This window comes from Tamandua tetradactyla, unplaced genomic scaffold (assembly GCF_023851605.1).
Source record: "Tamandua tetradactyla isolate mTamTet1 unplaced genomic scaffold, mTamTet1.pri scaffold_83_ctg1, whole genome shotgun sequence".
Taxonomy (NCBI): Eukaryota; Metazoa; Chordata; class Mammalia; order Pilosa; family Myrmecophagidae; genus Tamandua; species Tamandua tetradactyla.
The window spans coordinates 194,170-216,269 of NW_027518405.1; the positions used below are offsets into that span (position 1 = coordinate 194,170).

Sequence of the window (22,100 nt, forward strand, 5' to 3'; positions counted from 1 at the left end):
AAATTACAGATCCAAGAAGTGCAGTGCACCCCAAAGAGATTAGACCCAAATAGGCGTTCTCCAAGACACTTACTAGTTAGAATGTCAGAGGTCAAAGAGAAAGAGAAGATCTTGAAAGCAGCAAGAGAAAAACAATCCATTACATACAAGGGAAACCCAATAAGACTTTGTGTAGATTTCTCAGCAGAAACCATGGAAGCTAGAAGACAGTGGGATGATATATTTAAAATACTAAAAGAGAAAAACTGCCAACCAAGACTCCTATATCCAGCAAAATTATCCTTCAAAAATGAGGGAGAAATTAAAACATTCTCAGGCAAAAAGTCACTGAAAGAATTTGTGACCAAGAGACCAGCTCTGCAAGAAATACTAAAGGGAGCACTACAGTCAGACACAAAAAGACAGAAGAGAGAGATATGGAAAAGAGTGTAGAAAGAAGGAAAATCAGATATGATATATATAATACAAAAGGCAAAATGTTAGAGGAAAATATTATCCAAACAGTAATAACACTAAATGTCAATGGACTGAATTCCCCAATCAAAAGACATAGATTGGCAGAATGGATTAAAAAACAGGATCCTTCTATATGCTGTCTACAGGAAACACATCTTAGACCCAAAGATAAACATAGGTTGAAAGTGAAAGGTTGGGAAAAGATATTTCATGCAAATAACAACCAGAAAAGAGCAGGAGTGGCTATACTAATATCCAACAAATTAGACTTCAAATGTAAAACAGTTAAAAGAGACAAAGAAGGACACTATATATTAATAAAAGGAACAATTAAACAAGAAGACATAACAATCATAAATATTTACGCACCAAATCAGAATGCCCGAAAATACGTGAGGAATATACTGCAAACACTGAAAAGGGAAATAGACTCATATACCATAATAGTTGGAGACTTCAACTCACCACTCTCATCAATGGACAGAACATCTAGACAGAGGATCAACAAAGAAATAGAGAATCTGAATATTACTATAAATGAACTAGACTTAATAGACATTTATAGGACATTACATCCCACAACAGCAGGATACACCTTTTTCTCAAGTGCTCATGGATCATCCTCAAAGATAGACCATATGCTGGGTCACAAAGCAAGTCTTAACAAATTTAAAAAGATTGAAATCTTACACAACACTTTCTCGGACCATAAAGGAATGATGTTGGAAATCAATAATAGGCAGAGTGCCAGAAAATTCACAAATACGTGGAGGCTCAACAACACACTCCTAAACAACGACTGGGTCAAAGAAGAAATTGCTAGAGAAATTAGCAAATACCTCGAGGTGAATGAAAATGAAAACACAACATATCAAAACTTATGGGACGCAGCAAAGGCAGTGCTAAGAGGGAAATTTATTGCTCTAAATGCCTATATCAGAAAAGAAGAAAAGGCAAAAATTCAGGAATTAACTATCCATTTGGAAGAACTGGAGAAAGAACAACAAGCTAACCCCAAAGCAAGCAAAAGGAAAGAAATAACAAAGATTAGAGCAGAAATAAATGAAATTGAAAACATGAAAACAATAGAGAAAATCAATAAGGCCAGAAGTTGGTTCTATGAGAAAATCAATAAGATTGATGGGCCCTTAGCAAGATTGACAAAAAGAAGAAGAGAGAGGATGCAAATAAATAAGATCAGAAATGGAAGAGGAGACATAACTACTGACCTCACAGAAATAAAGGAGGTAATAACAGGATACTATGAACAACTTTACGCTAATAAATACAACAATTTAGAGGAAATGGACGGGTTCCTGGAAAGACATGAACAACCAACTTTGACTCAAGAAGACATAGATGACCTCAACAAACCAATCACAAGTAAAGAAATTGAAGCAGTCATTCAAAAGCTTCCTAAAAAGAAAAGTCCAGGACCAGACGGCTTCACATGTGAATTCTATCAAACATTCCAGAAAGAATTAGTACCAACTCTCCTCAAACTCTTCAAAAAAATCGAAGTGGAGGAAAAACTACCTAATTCATTCTATGACGCCAACATTACCCTCATACCAAAACCAGGCAAAGATATTACAAGAAAAGAAAACTACAGGCCGATCTCTCTAATGAATACAGAAGCAAAAATCCTCAATAAAATTCTAGCAAATCGTATCCAACAACACATTAAAAGAATTATTCATCATGACCAAGTAGGATTCATCCCAGGTATGCAAGGATGGTTCAACATAAGAAAATCAATTAATGTAATACACCATATCAACAAATCAAAGCAGAAAAATCACATGATCATCTCAATTGATACAGAGAAGGCATTTGACAAGATTCAACATCCTTTCCTGTTGAAAACACTTCAAAGGATAGGAATACAAGGGAACTTCCTTAAAATGATAGAGGGAATATATGAAAAACCCACAGCTAATATCCTTAATGGGGAAAAATTGAAAACGTTCCCCCTAAGATCAGGAACAAGACAAGGATGTCCACTATCACCACTATTATTCAACATTGTGTTGGAGGTTCTAGCCAGAGCAATTAGACAAGAAAAAGAAATACAAGGCATCAAAATTGGAAAGGAAGAAGTAAAACTATCACTGTTTGCAGACGATATGATACTATACATCAAAAACCCAGAGAAATCCACAACAAAACTACTAGAGCTAATAAATGAGTACAGCAAAGTAGCAGGTTACAAGATCAACATTCAAAAATCTGTAGCACAAAGAGATGGAAACAGCCAAAATCTCCATCAACAGAAGAGTGGCTAAACAAACTGTGGTATATACATACGATAGAATACTATGCAGCTTTAAGACAAGATAAACTTATGAACCATGTAATAACATGGATGGACCTAGAGAATATTATGCTGAGTGAATCCAGCCAAAAACTAAAGGACAAATACTGTATGGTCCCACTGATGTGAACGGACATTCGAGAATAAACTTGAAATATGTCATTGGTAACAGAGTTCAGCAGGAGTTAGAAACAGGGTAAGACAATGGGTAATGGAAGCTGAAGGGATACAGACTGTGCAACAGGACTAGATACAAAAACTCAAAAGTGGACAGCACAATAATACCTAATTGTAAAGTAATCATGTTAAAACACTGAATGAAGCTGCATCTGAGCTATAGGTTTTTGTTTTGTTTTGTGTTGTTTTGTTTTGATTTTACTATTACTACTTTTATTTTTTTCTCTATATTAACATTCTATATCTTTTTCGGTTATGTTGCTAGTTCTTCTAAACCAATGCAAATGTACTAAGAAATGATGATCATGCATCTATGTGATGATGTTAAGAATTAATGATTGCATGTGTAGAATGGTATGATCTCTAAATGTTGGGTTAATTTCTTTTTTTCCGTTAATTAAAAAAAAAAAAAGAGAGAGAAGGGATAATTGGAGATGAAGGGATACAGACTGTACAACGGGACTGGATATAAAAACTCAGAAATGGACAGCACAATACTACCCAATTGTAATGCAATTATGTTAAAACACTGAATGAAGCTGCATGTGAGGTATAGGTTTTTTGTTTTGTTTTTTTTGTTTTTTTTCTTTCTCTTATTGTTTTAATTCTTATTCCGTTGTCTTTTTATTTCTTTTTCTAAATCGATGCAAATGTACTAAGAAATGATGAATATGCAACTATGTGATGTTATCAAGAATTACTGATTGTACATGTAGATTGGAATGATTTCTAATTGTTTTGTTAATTCTTTTTTTAATTAATAAAAAAAAATCTGTAGCATTTCTATACACTAGCAATGAACAAGCGGAGGGGGAAATCAAGAAACGAATCCCATTTACAATTGCAACTAAAAGAATAAAATACCTAGGAATAAATTTAACTAAAGAGACAAAAAACCTATATAAAGAACACTACAAAAAACTGCTAAAAGAAATCACAGAAGACCTAAATAGATGGAAGGGCATACCGTGTTCATGGATTGGAAGACTAAATATAGTTAAGATGTCAATCCTACCTAAATTGATTTACAGATTCAATGCAATACCAATCAAAATCCCAACAACTTATTTTTCAGAAATAGAAGAACCAATAAGCAAATTTATCTGGAAGGGCAGGGTGCCCCGAATTGCTAAAAACATCTTGAGGAAAAAAAACGAAGCTGGAGGTCTTGCACTGCCTGACTTTAAGGCATATTATGAAGCCACAGTGGTCAAAACAGCATGGTATTGGCATAAAGATAGATATATCAACCAATGGAATCGAATAGAGTGCTCAGATATAGACCCTCTCATCTATGGACATTTGATCTTTGATAAGGCAGTCAAGCCAACTCACCTGGGACAGAACAGTCTCTTCAATAAATGGTGCCTAGAGAACTGGATATCCATATGCAAAAGAATGAAAGAAGACCCATATCTCACACCCTACACAAAAGTTAACTCAAAATGGATCAAAGATCTAAACATTAGGTCTAAGACCATAGAACAGTTAGAGGAAAATGTCGGGAGATATCTTATGGATCTTACAATTGGAGGTGGTTTTATGGACCTTACACCTAAAGCAAGAGCACTGAAGAAGGAAATAAATAAATGGAACTCCTCAAAATTAAACACTTTTGTGCATCAAAGAACTTCATCAAGAAAGTAGAAAGACAGCCTACACAATGGGAATCAATATTTGGAAACGACATATCAGATAAAGGTCTAGTATCCAGAATTTATAATGAGATTGTTCAACTCAACAACAAAAAGATAGCCAACCCAATTACAAAATGGGAAAAAGACTTGAATAGACATCTCTCAGAGGAGGAAATACAAATGGCCAAAAGACACATGAAGAGATGCTCAATGTCCCTGGCCATTAGAGAAATGCAAATCAAAACCACAATGAGATATCATCTCACACCCACCAGAATGGCCATTATCAACAAAACAGAAAATGACAAGTGCTGGAGAGGATGCGGTGAAAGAGGCACACTTATCCACTGTTGGTGGGAATGCCAAATGGTGCAACCACTGTGGAAAACAGTTTGGTGGTTCCTCAAAAAGCTGAATATAGAATTGCCATATGACCCTGCAATACCATTGCTGGGAATCTACTCAAAGGAATTAAGGGCAAAAACTCAAACAGAAATTTGCACACCAATGTTTATAGCAGCGTTATTTACAATTGCAAAGAGATGGAAACAGCCAAAATGTCCATCAACAGACAAGTGGCTAAACAAACTGTGGTATATACATACGATGGAATATTATGCAGCTTTAAGGCAGGATAAACTTATGAAGCATGTAATAACATGGATGGACCTAGAGAACATTATGCTGAGTGAGTCTAGCCAAAAACTAAAAGACAAATACTGTATGGTCCCAATGATGTGAATCGACACTCGAGAATAAACTTGGAATATGTCATTGGTAACAGAGTTCAGCAGGAGTTAGAAACAGGGTAAGATAATGGGTAGTTGGAGCTGATGGAATACAGACGGTGCAATAGGACTAGATACAAAAACTCAAAAATGGACATCACAATAATACCTAATTGTAAAGTAATCATGTTAAAATACTGAACGAAGCTGTATCCGAGCGATAGGTTCTTGTTTTGTTTTGTTTTGTTTGTTTTGTTCTTATTATTATTACTTTTATTTTTTTTCTCTATATTAACATTCTATATTTTTTTCTGTTATACTGCTAGTTCTTCTAAACCGATGCAAATGTACTAAGAAACGGTGATCATGCATCTATGTGATGATGTTAAGAATTATTGATTGCATATGTAGAATGGTATGATGTCTAAAAAAAAAAAAAATGGTCAGCACAATACTGCCTAACTGTAATGTAATTATGTTGGAACGCTGAATGAAGCTGCATCTGATCTATAGTTTTTTTTTTCTCTTATATATTTTTGTACGTTTTATTTTTATTTGTGTTTTCTCTGTGTTATCACTTTATTTCTTTTTCTGTTGTCGTGCTATTTCTTTCTCTAAATCGATGCATATGTACTGAGAAATGATGACCATACACCTATGTGATGATATTAAGAATTACTGATTGCATATGTAGAATGGATTGATTTCTAATGTTGTGTTAGTTAATTTTTTTAATTAATAAAAAAAATAATGCTACTATGCACATTGTGTATGCTATAGTTTGAATCTGTGGTGTACCACAGAAAAGCCTTGTTCTTTAATCCTTATTCAATATTGTGAGTGAGATCATTTTATTCTTTACTTGGAAATGTGACCCATCCAATTGTGGGTGGCACATTTTGGTTAGATTGTTTACATGGAGATCTGTCTTCACCCACTCAAGGTGAGCTCACTTACTGGAGCCCTTTAAGAGGGAACCATTTTTGAAAAATCTTCAGAGCAGCCAGAGCCAGCATGAGACACAGACATTTGGAGATGTAGAAGAAAATGTTCCCACATAAGCTGTTTGAAACCAGAAGCCCAAAGAATGGCAGACCTGAGTTTACAGAGGTATTCCAGATACATCTGCTTTTATTGAGCCAAGGTATCTTACTCTGGATGTCTTGGTTGGGACTTTTTAAGGCCATAGAGCAGTAAATTTGCAATTAAATAAATTTCCTTTTAAAAGCTATTTCATTTCTGGCATTTTTAATTCTGAAAGTTTTAGCAAACCAAAATAGTGCACAAATGTGTCACTGTTTTCAGCTCTTCTGGGTATATATCAAGTAGGGATATTGTTGGGTAAAAGGGCAACTTAATATTTATTTTTCTAAGCAACCAGAAAACTGTCCTCCACAGTGGCTGTGCCATTATAAATTCCCACCAGCAGTGTAAGCTTGTTCTGATTTCTCCACATCCTCTCTAACATTTGTAGTTTCCTCTTTGTTTAATAGCAGTCATTCTTATAGATGTGAGGCAATACCTCATTGCAGCCTTGATTTATATTTTTCTTATAGGGCTAATGAAGATGAGCATTTCTTCATTATGTGCTTTTTAGTCATTTGTATAAGCTTTTCAGAAAAATGTCTATTCATATCTTACCCATTTTATTATTTTGTTGTTCTTTTGTTGTTGAATCATGATTTCTTTGTGTATTCATGAAATCAAACATTTATCCAATATGTGGTGTCCAAATATTTTCACCCATTCACTTGGCTGCTCCTTCACCTTTACTGCAAAGTAATTTGAAGCAGAGAAGCTTTTGATTTTGAGAAGTTCTCATTAATCTATTTGCTTTAATTGCTTGTGCTTTGGTTGTAAAGTTTAAGAAGCTACCTCCGATTACTAGGTTTTGAAGATGTTTTCCCATATTTTTTCTAGGATTTTTGTGGTAATTGCTTTTATATTTAGGTCTTTGATCCTCTTTGATTTAATTTTTTGAATAGGGTGCAAGGTAAGGATTCTCTTTTATTCTTTGTGCTATTGATAACCAGCCTCATTTATTTAAAGGACTATACTGTCCCTGTTCAGTGGATGTGGGGTCCATGTGTTGAAGATCAATTTTACTATAGATTTGGTGGTCTATCTTTGAACTCTTCATTCAATTCCATTGGTCAATACATCTTTCTTTGTGCCTGTATCTTTGAACTCTTCATTCAATTCCATTGGTCAATACATCTTTCTTTGTGCCTGTACCATACTGGTTTGATCACTGTGGCTTATATAATTAGTTATAATATCAAGAAAGCATTAGGCCTCCCACTTCATTTTTCTTTTTTAGGATATTGTTAGATATTTGAGGTATTTTTCTCTTCCAAATAAAGTTGATAGTTAAGATTTTCTAAGTCTTCATAGTAGGTTGTTGGAAATTTGATGGGTATTATTTTTAATCTGTAGATCAGTTAGGGATGAATTGACATCTTAACCACATTTACCATTCCCATCCATGAGCACAGAATGGTTTTCCACCCATTTAGATCTTCTTTGATTTATTTCAGCAATGTTTTGTGGTTTTCTGTGTGCAGGTCCTTTATATCCCTGACAAAGTTTATTCCTAGATACTTGATTCTTTCAGCTGCTATTTTGAATGAATTTTTTCCCTAATTGTTTCTTCAGTTATGTTATTACTTGTGCCTAGAAACATTACTGATTTTTCACATTAACCTTGTACTCTACCACTTTGCTGAATTTGTTAATTAGTCCAAGAAGCTTTACTTTAGACTTCTCAGGATTTTGAAATATAGTGGTTTAGTTTTTCAGAGATTCTGGAATGCAATATACCAGAAATGGAAAGCCTTTAAAATGGAAATTGATTAAGTTGTGTATTTATATTTCTAAGGCTGCAGAAATGTCCAAACTAAGGCATCCAGAGAAACATACCTTAACTTGAAAGAAAGTGCTGATGATGTTTGGGGTCTCTCTTTCAGTTGGGAAGGCACATTGCAATGTCTGATAGTTTTCTCTCCTCCTTTCATGAAGCTTCCCTGGAGGTGTTTTCCTTCTGCTTCTCCAACGTTGTCCAGCTGTTTTGAATCTTTCGGCTATGAAGATTTTTCCTAAATTGTTCCCTTTTAAAGGGCTCCAGTAAGCAACAGACCTTTTGAATAGGTAGAGATGCATCTCCATGGAAACCATCTATTCTGGTCTGAAAGGATTATGCACCCCAGAAAAGCCAAGGCTTAATCCAATCTTGTGGGAGCAACCCTTTCTTCTAATCCCTATTCAGCACTATAGGTTGGAAATTTGATTAGATTGTCTACATGGAGATGTGACTCACTCACTTGTGGGTATTAGCTTTGATTAGATGGAGCTGTGACTCCATCCATCCCAACTGGCTTTTGATTACCTTACTGGAACACTTTAAAAGAGGATATATTTTGAAAAAAAGATGAACAATGATGGCAGAACACTCAACAGCCAGAGCCATACAGCCCACCAGCCAGAGACATTTGGAGATCAAGAATGAAAACAGCCTGGTCCCCGCCGAGAAGAGACCACGGGTCCATATCGCGCACCGTAGGGCCAGACACCCGGGCGCGGCCTCGGCGGCCCCGGCCCAGCCTCCTCCCCCTCTCCCGGCACCGCCGGTGCTGCCTGGGGGGGCGGGGACTCGCCGCTGCGGAGGCCGGAGACCGGTTCCCACAGAACTGGAGCGCCAGACAGGCGGCGGCGGCGGCGGCAGGAAAGAGCGGGCCAGGCAGCCTGGGAGCGGGACACCGGAGCGCCGGGCGGCCGCGGGAGCCACTGAAGGAGGAATGCTTTCAGTTCACACTGCCAACTCTACCTCATGCCATTGACCTCTTACGAGATGCCATTGTAAAAGTGAAGGAGGTGCATGATGAACTTGAAGATTTACCATCCCCACCACCTCCTCTTTCTCCTCCTCCTGCAACCAGCCCCCATAAACAGACAGAAGACAAAGGGGTTCAGTGTGAGGAAGAGGAAGAAGAAAAGAAAGACAGTGGTGTTGCTTCAACAGAAGACAGTTCCTCATCACATATAACTGCAGCAGCCATTTCTGCAAAGAAATATCCATTCTACACCAGTCCTGCTGTTATAGCACATGGTGAACAGCCCATCCCTGGTCTCATCAATTATCCCCATCATGCAACAGGCAATGCAGATGAACGGGTCCAGTCCAAGTGCAGCAGCAAGGATAGTATTCTCAGAGCCAAATTTGGGTCATTCCAGGCATTGAGCCACTTTGATATCAGTTTCTCCCATGGTTATCAGAAGAAATTCATTCATAGATAATCACATTAATCTACACCTACATATTTTCTGGCACAATATTGATTACAACTTTTCAGAGAAAGTACTATGGTGATGTGGAAATTCTTGCTTACAAATATGTAGGAATTGAATAAAAACACCATACTATGAATTATTCCCTCTGCACCTAAACATGCCAGGCAGCAGTCTGTTTTAGCCTGGAAATTTTCCAAATGTTTTCCATATGAAAACATATATATGTCAAAGATAATCAGAGCAAATACCCAACACAAGGATAAAATGGGTTGGCCTGTTTCCTTCTTTAAACTCATACATCAATAAACAGCTTCAAGAAAAAAAGTGTGAAACAAGCTTCTAATTCCCTGGAAGATGCCAGTCGTCAAAGATCTGAAGCCCCAGATGATGGTACTGGCAATTGAAGCTCTCAGAAGTACTTGAGATTGTAAAATTCTTAAAAGCAAATACTTAATAGTATTTTCCTGCTTCAAGTCCAATCTAAGAACCCAAGATGAAAATGCAAGTGAGGGTGGGCACGGGGGCTCAGCAGGCAGAGTTCTTGCTTGCCATGCTGTAGACCTGGGTTTGATTCCTGGTGCCTGCCCAGGCAAGCAAAAAAAAAAAAAAAAAGCAAGTGAATTGCTTAGAAACTATTATTAGGTATTAAATCAAGACCAATATAATTGAAGAAATATATAAAATATTTTCCAGTTTATCAGAGCTGTTAAAGAAGGTCGATTCCTTTTTAATGATCAGTTACAGAATCTTTTACTGTTTGTCTTTTTAAATGTATTTAGCCATTAAGATAATTCCCCAATTTTGCAGTTAGATACATTCATTAACCTCCTCCTTCAGTCATCATCTTTTAGCAAGATATTCTTATTTTGAAGAAAATATAGCTAATGGTTAAGTTTATGGGCTTTGTAAAAAGTCAGAGTGATCTGGGGTCTAGTGCCAGTTCCATCTTTGGAATTTTGGACAAATCACTTATACTTTTTTAACCTCAGTTTCTTCATCTGTAAAATAATGATAATTATAATAGTACTTTCCCCAACAGCTTATTGTAAAGATTAGATGCCATAAAAAGCCTTAGTAAAGTACCTGACACAAAAAAAACCCTCAATAATTGTCTTTTTAAATGTTTAATGGTATAGCAAATATGATCATCACTATTGCTATTAATATAAACACATTTTTATTTACTGCCTCTGAAAAAAGATAAGTTATCTGTATTGTTACTTTCCTATTCTGTATAAATAAAATGGTAGGGATGCTGATCTTATGTTTTAATTCCCACTAGTTTTCTGTTTCTCAGGAACATCTTTTTGAGTGAACGTCATTTAGCAAACAATTTGATCTCACCAGATTAGAGTACTTCAGAAATTGTCAAAGCCAAAAAGTTATTTATGATAATAAATCCCCAGTGGCTCATAAAAAGAAAAAAAAAATGAAAACACTCCCTAGAAGAGTTTCATGAAAGAAGAAACCTGGAGAGAAAGTTAGCAGGTGTCACCATGTTTGCAATGTATATTTCCAGTTGACAGAGAATCCCTGAACTTCATCAGCCTTTCTTGAGTGAAGATAAGCTCTTGGTGTCTTAATTTGGACATTTTGAGATATTTGCTTTAATTTGGACAATTTCATGGCCTTAGAATTGAAAACTTATAATTTAATAAATTCCCCCTTTTAAGAGCCATTCCAATTCTGGTATATCACACTATGGCAGTTAGCAAACTAGAACACCATCTAATCAAAGAATCCACCCACAATTAGGTGGGTTACATCTCCATGGAAACAATAAAAATGATCTGACCTTGCAATATTGATTGAGGATTAAATGACATGGCTTTTCTGGGGTGCATGATGTATTAGTTAGGGTTTTCCAGAGAAACAGAATCAACAGGAAACACTTGCAAACATAAAACTTATAAAAGTGTCTCACATAACCGTGGGAATGCAGAGTTCAAAATCTGCAGGGCAGGCTGTGAAGCCGATGATTCCAATAGAGGGTCTGGAGAAACCCACTCCAGAGGCTCACCTGCCAAAGCAGGAAGAGAGCCTGTCTCTTCTGAATCCTCTTTAAAAGGCTTCCAGTGATTAGATCAAGCATCATTCATTGCAGAAGGCATACCCCTTGGCGGATTACAAAGGGAATCAGCTGTGGATGCAGCTGATGAGATCATGATTCAATTCTATGACATGTCCTCATCACAACAGACAGGCCAGCACTTCCCAACTGACAAACAGGTACCATCACTTGGCCAAGTTGACACATGAACCTGACCAAGACACATGACATCTTTAAGCTGACATAATTTTCTTATGTCATCTGCAATAATGAAGCATTACTTCTTCTTTTCTGCTTTTGATACATTTATTTCATTTTCTTGGCTGATTGCTTTAGACAGAACTTGTAGGGAAAAGTTGAATAATAGGGGTAACAGAAGGAATCTTTATCTCATTCCCAATCTTTAAAGGAGGGGTTTTCAGTTTCTCATCATTGAGCATGAGGCTGGCTATGGGTTTCTCTTATATGTGGTGATCACATAGTAAATGTTGGTGTTGGCCCATATTACATGGCCATCAAGACACATTTCTTGAACTGTGAGGTTCATACTACATCTCACTGAGCCCAGGGCTGGTCAGGCAGATTTATTGAAGGATAAACAGCATCTATATGACAACAGCAAAGCAGTGCTCCTGAGTTTTAGAAGACCCACCTAAAACTGATGGTAACTCAGAAATTGGGTTATAGTACACAGTTAAGAGAAAAAAAGGTTTATAGACTACCACACCACCCAGTTACTAGTGATAGCTATCTCTGAGATTAGATGTCATTCAACTTAAAATAATTTTTTCTTATCAGTGCCAGAGATCTATATTGCTTGACAGCTGTGAATCTCCCCCCGGTGCTTTGAACTGTGTTTGACAAGGCAGACATTCTAGTTAAATGGATGGCTGGGATACTTTCTGACCAAAGAGATGACTGAATGTGTCCAAAAACAATAAAACACCATTCCTATGGGAACACATCATAAAATCAGCCTAAAGCAAAACAGGAAAGGTCAGTTTGTGAAAAGGTAAATATATAGATTTTCATTGTTAAAATGTTGTGGGGAAAAAAAACAGTTAAGGGGGCCAATCTAAGGAGACAAAGACACAGATCTATGAGTCTAGAGGGCAGGTTATCTGTATTCCTTGCTCCTTTTATCAACACCCCTATGTTGTGGGGAATTGTATGTCTCTGTGTTCCCACAGACCTCTGCTTCCTTTAGTCTTAACATTACTACTCTGAACAGTTTTAATAGACTGATGTCACTCTAACATGTGTCATTATGTTCTGCACTCTCTATTATTTTATATTATCCTAATCCAACCTTTCAAGAACCTTGCAAAGTGGGTCACATCATCTCCTTCTAACATGAGGAAACTGAAACCATGAACAATTTGGTAACTTTCCAAGGCAGAGGTGAATCGTGGATCCAGGATCCCCTGCATATCACCATCCCTCCTGCCCAGTTGTGGCTCATGTCTTAGAGTTCTCTGACTTTGTATCTATGAATAACCCATCTAGGATCCACAGAGTGCACTTAGCACAGGAGAAGCTAAGGGAACACTTATGAAATTCTACAGAAATATCCCTTAAGAAATTGAGACCAAGAGAAGATCAGTGACAGCCAACATCATGCAAGCCAGGACTATTTCATGTCTAGCTTAATGAGTGCAGTGAGTAGGAAATTGACCAACAAGTAAGTAGCAGAAGGAAATTTTTCCCATGGCTTAGTGTAGAGAAGGATTAGAGAAAGGGGAATAAAGGTGTTCACAAGCATGTGTGTCTGTGCATGTGTATGTGTGTGGACACCTTTGTGCAAACGTGAGGATGCTTGTGAGCACACGTGTGTTCAGTTGTATTCATGTGGACATGTATCCATTTGTGCACATCCCTATTCAAGTGGTATATCTTGCAACATTTTAGCCTGCACAATGAATTATCTGGGTATTAGTCAGAGTTAACTAAAGACATGAATCAACAGAAGATATATGTAAACATGAAATTTATAAAGGTGACATACAAATGTGGGAATGGAAGAGTCCAAAATCTTGAGGCAGTCTGTGGAGCTGGAAGCTCTGTTGAAGGTCCTGTATGAAATCCATAGGAGAGAAACACTAGCTACAGAAGCAGTGAAAGAGTCTCTCTTCTTCTTTAAAAGCCTTCAACGGATTGGATAATATCATTGTGAGAAACATTCCTAGGTTGATTCAATCAAATGATTGATGATTTAATACACCAGCCTTCAGTTTTATCAACCAGCCATGAAATACACATGCAGCAGCAGCCAGGCCAGTGCTTGCCTGACAAGATAAATAGAAGAGCATAATAACTTGGCTAACTTGAGAGCAGAACTCATCCATCTCAGTCCACCTCTTTTCTACTTAGCAGCTATGCACATCACCTTTAAACATTCCTGATATCAATATAAAAACCAATAACAGATGTATGTTTCAATGGACATATTCAGATGTCCTGCACACAACCAGAAATGCACTACATCTCTTCAGGGTAGGGTGAAAGTCCTTAGGTAACATTTAATCCTTTTTTTTGGCTTTTAGAAAGAGGAATTTAATGAGTTGCTAGTCTACATTTCTAATGCTGAGAAAATGTCCCAATTAAAACAAGTCTATAGAAATGTCCAATCAAAGGCATCCAGGGAAAGATACCTTCATTCAAGAAGGCTGATGAAGTTGAGGATTTCTCTCTCATCCAAGAAGGCACATGGTGAACAGCATCATGGTTTTACCCTAAGTGAGGAGGGCATATGGTGAGCACAGCATCATCTGCTAGCTTTCTCCTCTGGCTTCCTCTTTCAAGAACTCCCTGGGAGGTATTTCCTTTCTTCATCTCCAAAGCACTGGCAGATGGAGTCTCTGCATCATGTTGCTGCAGCATCCTCTGCTCTCACTGAATTACCTTTATTCTCCAAAATGTTTTACTTTTACAGGACTCCAGAAACTTATCAAGACCCACTGAAATGGGTAGAGACATGTCATCACCTAATCCAGCTTAGCAACCACCCTTTTTAAAAATTTTTTTAATTTATGCTTTTAAATACCAAAAAAAGACACCAAACAAATACAAACATTCCTATTCTGATCATTTCATTCTACATACATAATCAGTAATTCACAATATCATCATATAGTTGCATATTCATCATCAAGATTATTTCTTGGAATATTTGAATCTATTCAGAAAAAGAAATAAAACAAAAACAGAAGAGTTTATACATACCATATCCCTTTCCCTTCCCTTTCATTGATCACTAGCATTTCAAACTAAATTTATTTTAACATTTGCTTCCCCCATTATTTATTTATATTCCATATGTTCTACCTGACTGTTGACAAGGTAGATAAAAGGAGCATCAGACACAAGGTTTTCACAATCACACAGTCACATTGTGAAAGCTAAATCATTATACGATCATCAACAAGAAACATGGCTACTGGAGCACAGCTCTACATTTTCAGGCAGTTCTCTCCAGACTCTCCATTACATCTTGAATGACAAGGTGATATCTACTTAATGCATAAGAATAACCTACAGGATAACCTCTCGACTTTGTTTGGAATCTCTCAGCCATTGACAATTTGTCTCATTTTAGTCTTCCCCCTTTTGATTGAGGTTTTCTCAATTCCCTGATGCTGAGTTTCAGCTCATTCTAGGGTTTTTGTCAATCCCTTGATGCTGAGTCTCAGCTCATTCTAGGATTTCGGTCCCACATTACCAGGGAAGTCCACACCCCTGAGAGTCATGTCCCACATAGACAGGGGGAGGGTGGTGAGTTTCCTTGTTGAGTTGGCTGGAGAGAGAAGCCACATCTGAGTAACAAAAGAGACTCTCTTGGGGGTGACTCTTAGGCCTAATTTTAAGTAGGCTTGACCTATCTTTTGTGGAGTTAAGTTTCATATGAACAAACCCCAAGACAGGGGACTCAGTGTATAGCTTTGGTTGTCCACCCTGTTTGTGAGAATATCAATAATTCAACTTGGAGAGATTGAATTTTCCCCCATTCTCACCATTCCTTGAAGGGGGCTTTGCAAATACTTTTCCACTCCCTGATCAAATCACTCTGGGATTCATGGGGACATCACTCTGGACAAACCAACAAAATCTCATGTCCTACACAAGGTTCCATGTACTTATGGTGTTCAACCAAGCTATCTGCATAAGTTATATTAGGAAATTCACTGGTCAAAATAAAAATTGTGCACTAAATACACATTTTTTTGCTTTAGTCTCACACATAAATTGAAAATTTAAAATATTAATTGCCATCTATTTTCAGCACCCTGCAGTAATGATCTTCCTTTGTTCTTCTTAATGCAAAAACATTTTTTAAATTTGTACATTTAGTCACTATCATTATACACTCTAGGCATTCCTAGATTATACCATCTCAATCTTTATTGTCTATCTTTCTCTCTGATTTCATTTATGCCCCCAGCCCTGCTCTGTCTATCATTCTCACATTCAGCTTCATTCAGTGTTTTAACATAATTGTATTACAGTTAGGTCTTATTGTGCTGTCCATTTCTGTGTTTCCATATTCAGTCCTGTTGCACAATCTGTATCCCTTCAGCTACAATTACCCAATATCTTACCCTATTTCTATCTCCTGATAGTCTCTGTTACCAACAAAGTATTCCAAGTTTATTCACTAATGTCAGTTCATATCAGTGAGACCATACAGGAATTGTCCTTTTGTTTCTGGCTACTCTCACTCAGCATAATGTCCTTAAGGTTCATCCATGTTGTTACATACTTCATAACTTTATTCTGTCTTACCACTCCATAATATTCCATTGTGCATATATACCACAGTTTGTTTAGCCACTCATCTGTTGATGGACATTTTGACTGTTTCCATCTCTTTGCAATTGTAAATAATGCTGCTTTAAACATTCATGCACAGATGTCCATTTGGGTCCTTGGAGTAGATACCTAGCATTGGTATTGCCAGGTCATATCACAACTCTATATTTAGCGTTTTGAGGAACCACCAAACTGCCTTCCACGTGGTTGTACCATTTAACATTCCTACCAACAGTGGATAAGTGTAACTCTTTCTCCACATCCTCTCCAGCACTTGTCATTTTATGTTTTATTGATAATGGCCATTCTGGTAGGTGTGAGATGATATCTCATTGTGGTTTTGATTTGCATTTCTCTAATGGCCAGGGAAGTTGAGCATCTCTTTATGTGCCTTTTGACCATTTGTATTTCCTCTTCTGAGGAGTGTCTGTTCAAGTCTTTTGCCCATTTTGTAATTGGATTGACTGTCTCTTTCTTATTGAGTTGAACAATCTCTTTATAACTTCTGCATACAAGAACTTTATCTGATATATCATTCCAAATATTGTCTCCCATTGTGTAGGCTGTCTTTTTACTTTCTTGATGAAGTACTTTGATGTGCCAAAGTGTTTAATTTTGAGGAATTCCCATTTATTTCTTTCTTTCTTCAATACTCTTGCTTTGGGTGTAAGGTCTGTAAAACTGCCTCCAAATATAAGATTTATAAGATATTTCCCTACATTTTCTTCTAACAGTTTTATGGCCTTACATCTAATGTTTAGGACTTTGATCCATTTTGAGTTAACTTTTCTATAGGGTGTGAGATATGTGTCCTCTGTCATTCTTTTGCATATGGATATCCAGTTCCCTAGGCACCATTTATAAAAGAGACTATTCTGTCCCAGGTGAGTTTGGTTGACTGCCTTATCAAAGATTAATTGTCTATAGATGAGAGGGTCTATGTCTGAATACTCTATTCAATTCCATTTGTCAGTATATCTATCTTCATGCCAGTACCATGCTGTTTTGACCATTGTAGCTTCATACTACACTTTAAAATCAGGTAGTGTGAGACCTCTGACTTCATTTTTTTTCCTCAGGATAATTTTAGCTATTCAGGGCACTCTGCCTTTCCAGATAAATTTAGTTATTGGTTTTCCTATTGCTGAAAAGTAAGTTGTTGGGATTTTAATTGGTATTGCATTGAATCTTTAGGTAGAATTGACATCTTAACTATATTTAGTCTTCCAATCCATGAACACAGTATGCCCATTCATCTATTTAGGTCTTCTGTGATGCCGTTTAACAATTTCTTGTAATTTTCTTTTTATAGATCTTTTGTATCTTTAGTTAAATTTATGCCTATATATTTTATTCTTTTTTTGCAATTGTAATGGAATTCATTTCTTGATTTTCCCCTCTATACTAGTGTATAGAAACTCTACAGATTTTTGAGTGTTGATCTTGTAACCTGCCAGTTTACTGTACTCTAGTAGTTTTGCTGTGGATTTTTCGGGGTTTTCAACATATAGTATCATATCATCTGCAAACAGTGAGAGGTTTTCTTCCTCCTTTCCAATTTTGATGCCTTGCATTTCTTTTTCTTGTCTAATTGCTCTGGCTAGAACTTCCAACACAATGTTGAATAACAGTGGTGATAGTGGACATCCTTCTCTTGTTCCTGATATTAGGGGGAAAGTTTTCAGTTTTTTTCCCATTGAGGATGATATTTGCTGTGGGATTTTCTTATATTCCCTGTGTCATTTTGAGGAAGTTCCCTTCTATTCCTATCCTTTGAACTGTTTTCAACAGGAAAAGATATTGAATTTTGTCACATGCCTTTTCTGCATCCATGGAGATGATCATGTGGTTTTTCTGCTTTGATTTGTTGACATGGGATATTACATTAATTGATTTTCTTATATATACATATACATATTGAGTAAAGCTGCAATTTACAAAGTACCATTACAACATTTTCATTTATTTTCTATACTCTGTGAATCTTTTCATTATTGGAATTGTAAATTATTTGAGTAGTTTAGAAGCTTAAAAGCATTTTCTCCAAATTTGTTGCACAATTACCCTGAAATAATTTTTTACTATGACTGAACCTAATTGTTTTCCTTTGAGAAGTCTGTCTGTTTATGGATTTATGTGTATTTATAAGCACATGGTGCACATGAATTCATTCAAATATGTACGAACAGTAGTTCTGGAATTTATATTTAGAAAGATATAAAAGAGCAGATAAGAATGGCCTAACTTGTCTGCAGTTATGGTATTGTATTAAAAAACACGAGTAGGTTGACAATACACCCAATTTGTTTTGCTGGCTATATCCTACATGGACTTTACTAGACTTAAAAGATCAAAATATAAACATTTTGTTATGCTATGCATTGATTTTCTTTCTGTAGCAAATCATGAAAAAAGAAAAAACAGTGTGTTCGGACCTGAGACATTTTCCTAAAAAAGTTAGACTTCTTTAGAAATGATGGATTTATTTGAGTGAAATGAAGGAAAAAATCCTTTCCACCTCTTAAAATATACCAAGAATTTAATCTCCACTTAAGTTATAGAAAATAGGGATCAGGAAAAGATGGTTGCTTAGTGAGGGGTGAGATTTAGTTCATTCTCCTGAGCAGCTAGTAAATACCCAGGAATAGCACAGAACAACTGCTGGGGCCATGTCAGTGACCAGACACACAGCTGTGGTAGTTAGATTCAGGTGTCAGCTTGACTAGGTGAAGTTGCCTAGTTCTAGTGCTGTGGACATGAGCCAATGACATGTAAACTTCATCTGTTGCTGAGTACATCTGCAGTCAGCTAGGAGTCATGCCTGCATCAATGAATGATGGTTGATTAATTGGCTGGAGTGTAAATGAGAGATCATGATGTAGCACAGCCCAAGCAGCTCAGCATACCTCATTTCAGCACTTGCAGCTCAGTCCAGGCCTTTGGGCATGGAGAAAGGAATCACCCTGGGAAAGGTTGTTGGAACTCAGAGGCCTGGAGAGAAAACAGCAAAGGTCACCCTGTGCTTTCCCACATAAGAAAGAACCTCAATTGAAAGTTAACTGCATTTCCTCTGAAGAGTTATATGTTAAATCAATAAATCCCCTTTTATTGAAAGCTAATCCATCTCTGGTGTGTTGGATTCTGGCAGCTAGCAAACTAGAACAACAGTATACCCCAATCTGGAAATCTGGACCAGCTGTGAGCCCACCCAGATCTGTGAGTTCCCCAAACTGCAGTAGCCAGTGCCCCTCCCCTGCAGGCTGCTTCTCAGAGGGGAAAGGAAAGGGACTTTACCAACAGGAGGGGCTGAGTTCAACCAAGCTCAAATTGTGGAAATAATTAACAAATTCTGACTACTAAAAATAGCCCTCCAGCTCAGTTGAACTGCAAATAAAAGCTGAGGTTGCTGGGTTTTGCCCCATCATAAAGGGGTCAGGGCTGACAGAAAAAGAAAAAAAAAGGTCTTTTGGAATGGATAGCACATAATACTTGAAAGGGTCTAGGACTTGAAAGGAAAGAAGGGGAACAGAGGACCAGAAGATACACAAAGCAACATAACAACTTAAGCTCTTGATTGGCAAATGTGAGGAAAGGGGGTTCTGCTCTGGAAAGAATTTTTCTTTTTCTTTTTAGTGACTGCATTTCTAAAGCTTAACTACTCTTTTGAAACACTTGCAAGGCTTCTCAGTCTCCAACTGCCCCAGGCATAGCCAGAATTAAGCTTGTTTGCATATTTTTCTGGAGACAAACACAACCAGTGTGCTGTCACCTGGAGAAGAGTGGGGCCCAGTTCACTTGGATAACGTCCCTCAAGAAATCCAGACCTCAGGCTCTGGAAAAGTGAAGAGATTAAAGTCAGCCTACAACCTCTCCCCTGTCTCAACCATGCCCCCAGCATGGAGAGTTTGCTGAAGTTAAAGGTACCAAATCACCTCATGCTGGTGGGATCTGCAGGAAGACAAGAGCCACCTACTGGACAGGATAGGAAAAATGCACAGACCAGAGACTTCATAGAAAAGACTTTATATATGCTAGATCTCACACTCAGGGAAAATTGATGCTGGTGACTCTTTCCTCCTGAAAGGAAGCCTGTTTGGTCTGGGAAATTCTGACAGGGGTATATAATACCTAAGTAGGCTCTCCTAAGGGGGAAAAAGGCACCATACAGGCAGGGGAAGAAACAAGAAAACAAGAACTGAAAAATTCTGATCTGTTAAACAAAACCTAAGCTACAGGTCAGGAATAAGCTAAACTGAATGTCACAGAATAGATAGACAAAAATCATCCAGCAAGAAAGTCCTAGGTAAAAAAAAGGAGAAACAAGTAATGAAAGGATACAAAGAAAAAGATTATGCTAATAAACTAGACAATGTAGATGAAATGGACAACTTCTTAGAAGGACATGAACAACCAATGCAGACTTGAGGAGAAACAGATAACCTCAACAAACCAATCACAAGACAAAAAATTGAATTAGTCATTAAGAAGCTCCAAATAAAGAAAAGTCCAAGACCAGATGGCTTAACATGTGTATTCTACCAAATATTCAAGAAAGAATTAGTATCAGTCTTGGGGAAACTCTTCAAAAAGATTGAAGAGGGAAAGCTACCTAACTCATTCTATAGAGCCAACATCACCCTCATACTAAAGCCAGACAAAGATATATATATAAAAAAAGAAAACTACAGACCAATCTCTCTAATGAAAACAGATGCAAAAATCCTCACAAAATTCATATAAATTGAATCCAGCAGCACATTAAAACAATTATAAACCATGGCTGAGTTGGAATCATCCTTTGTATGCAAGAATGGTTTAATACAAGAAAAGTAATTAATGTAATGCACCATAACAATGAATCAAAGAAAAAACACATGATCATCTCAATTGTTGCAGAAAAGGCATTTGACATAATTCAACATCTTCTCATTGAAAACACTTTAAATGATAGAAATATAATGGAACTTCCTCAAGGTGATAAAAGGAATATATGAAACCTCCACAGTTAACATCATCCTGAATGGGGAAACACTGAAAACTTTTCCCCTAAAATCAGGAACAAGGCAAGGATGTCCACTATCACCACTGTTATTCAACATTTTGTTGGAAGTTCTAGCCAGAGCCATTAGGCAAAAAACAAACAAACAAACAAAAAAACAGAAGTAGAAGATATCAAATTGGAAAGGAAGAAGTAAAACTCTCACTGTTTGCTGATGATATATGCCAAAAACCCTGAAAAATCCAAAGCAAAACTATTAGAGCTAATAAATGAGTACAGCAAAGTAGCAGGTTACAAGATCAACCTCAAAAATCTGTTGTGTTTTTGTACACTAGTAATGAACAATCTGAGGGGAAAATCAAGAAAAAAATTCCATTGAAAATTGCAAACAAAAGAATAAAATATGTAGGAATAAATTCAAATAAAGAGACAAAACACCTATAGAATGAAAACCACAAGAAATTGTTAAAAGAAATCACAGAAGACCTAAATAAATGGAAGGGCATACAATGTTCATGGATTGAAAGATTAAATATAGTTAAGATATCAATTCTATGTAAATTGATTTGCAGATTCAATGCAATAGCAATTAAATTCCCAAAAACTGAGAAAAATCAAGACTTCCAGGCCAAGATGTTGGCTTAAC

At 36.9% G+C, this 22,100-nt stretch overlaps 1 protein-coding gene across 1 annotated transcript in view; it reads right to left on the reverse strand.

Moving 5' to 3' along the window:
- Positions 1 to 22,100, reverse strand: part of LOC143673293 (uncharacterized) — a 233,802-nt gene that overhangs the window by 133,764 nt on the left and 77,938 nt on the right. The window contains 1 exon segment of the mRNA XM_077147610.1: positions 19,362 to 19,446. The gene's annotated coding sequence lies outside the window, so the exon portion shown is untranslated.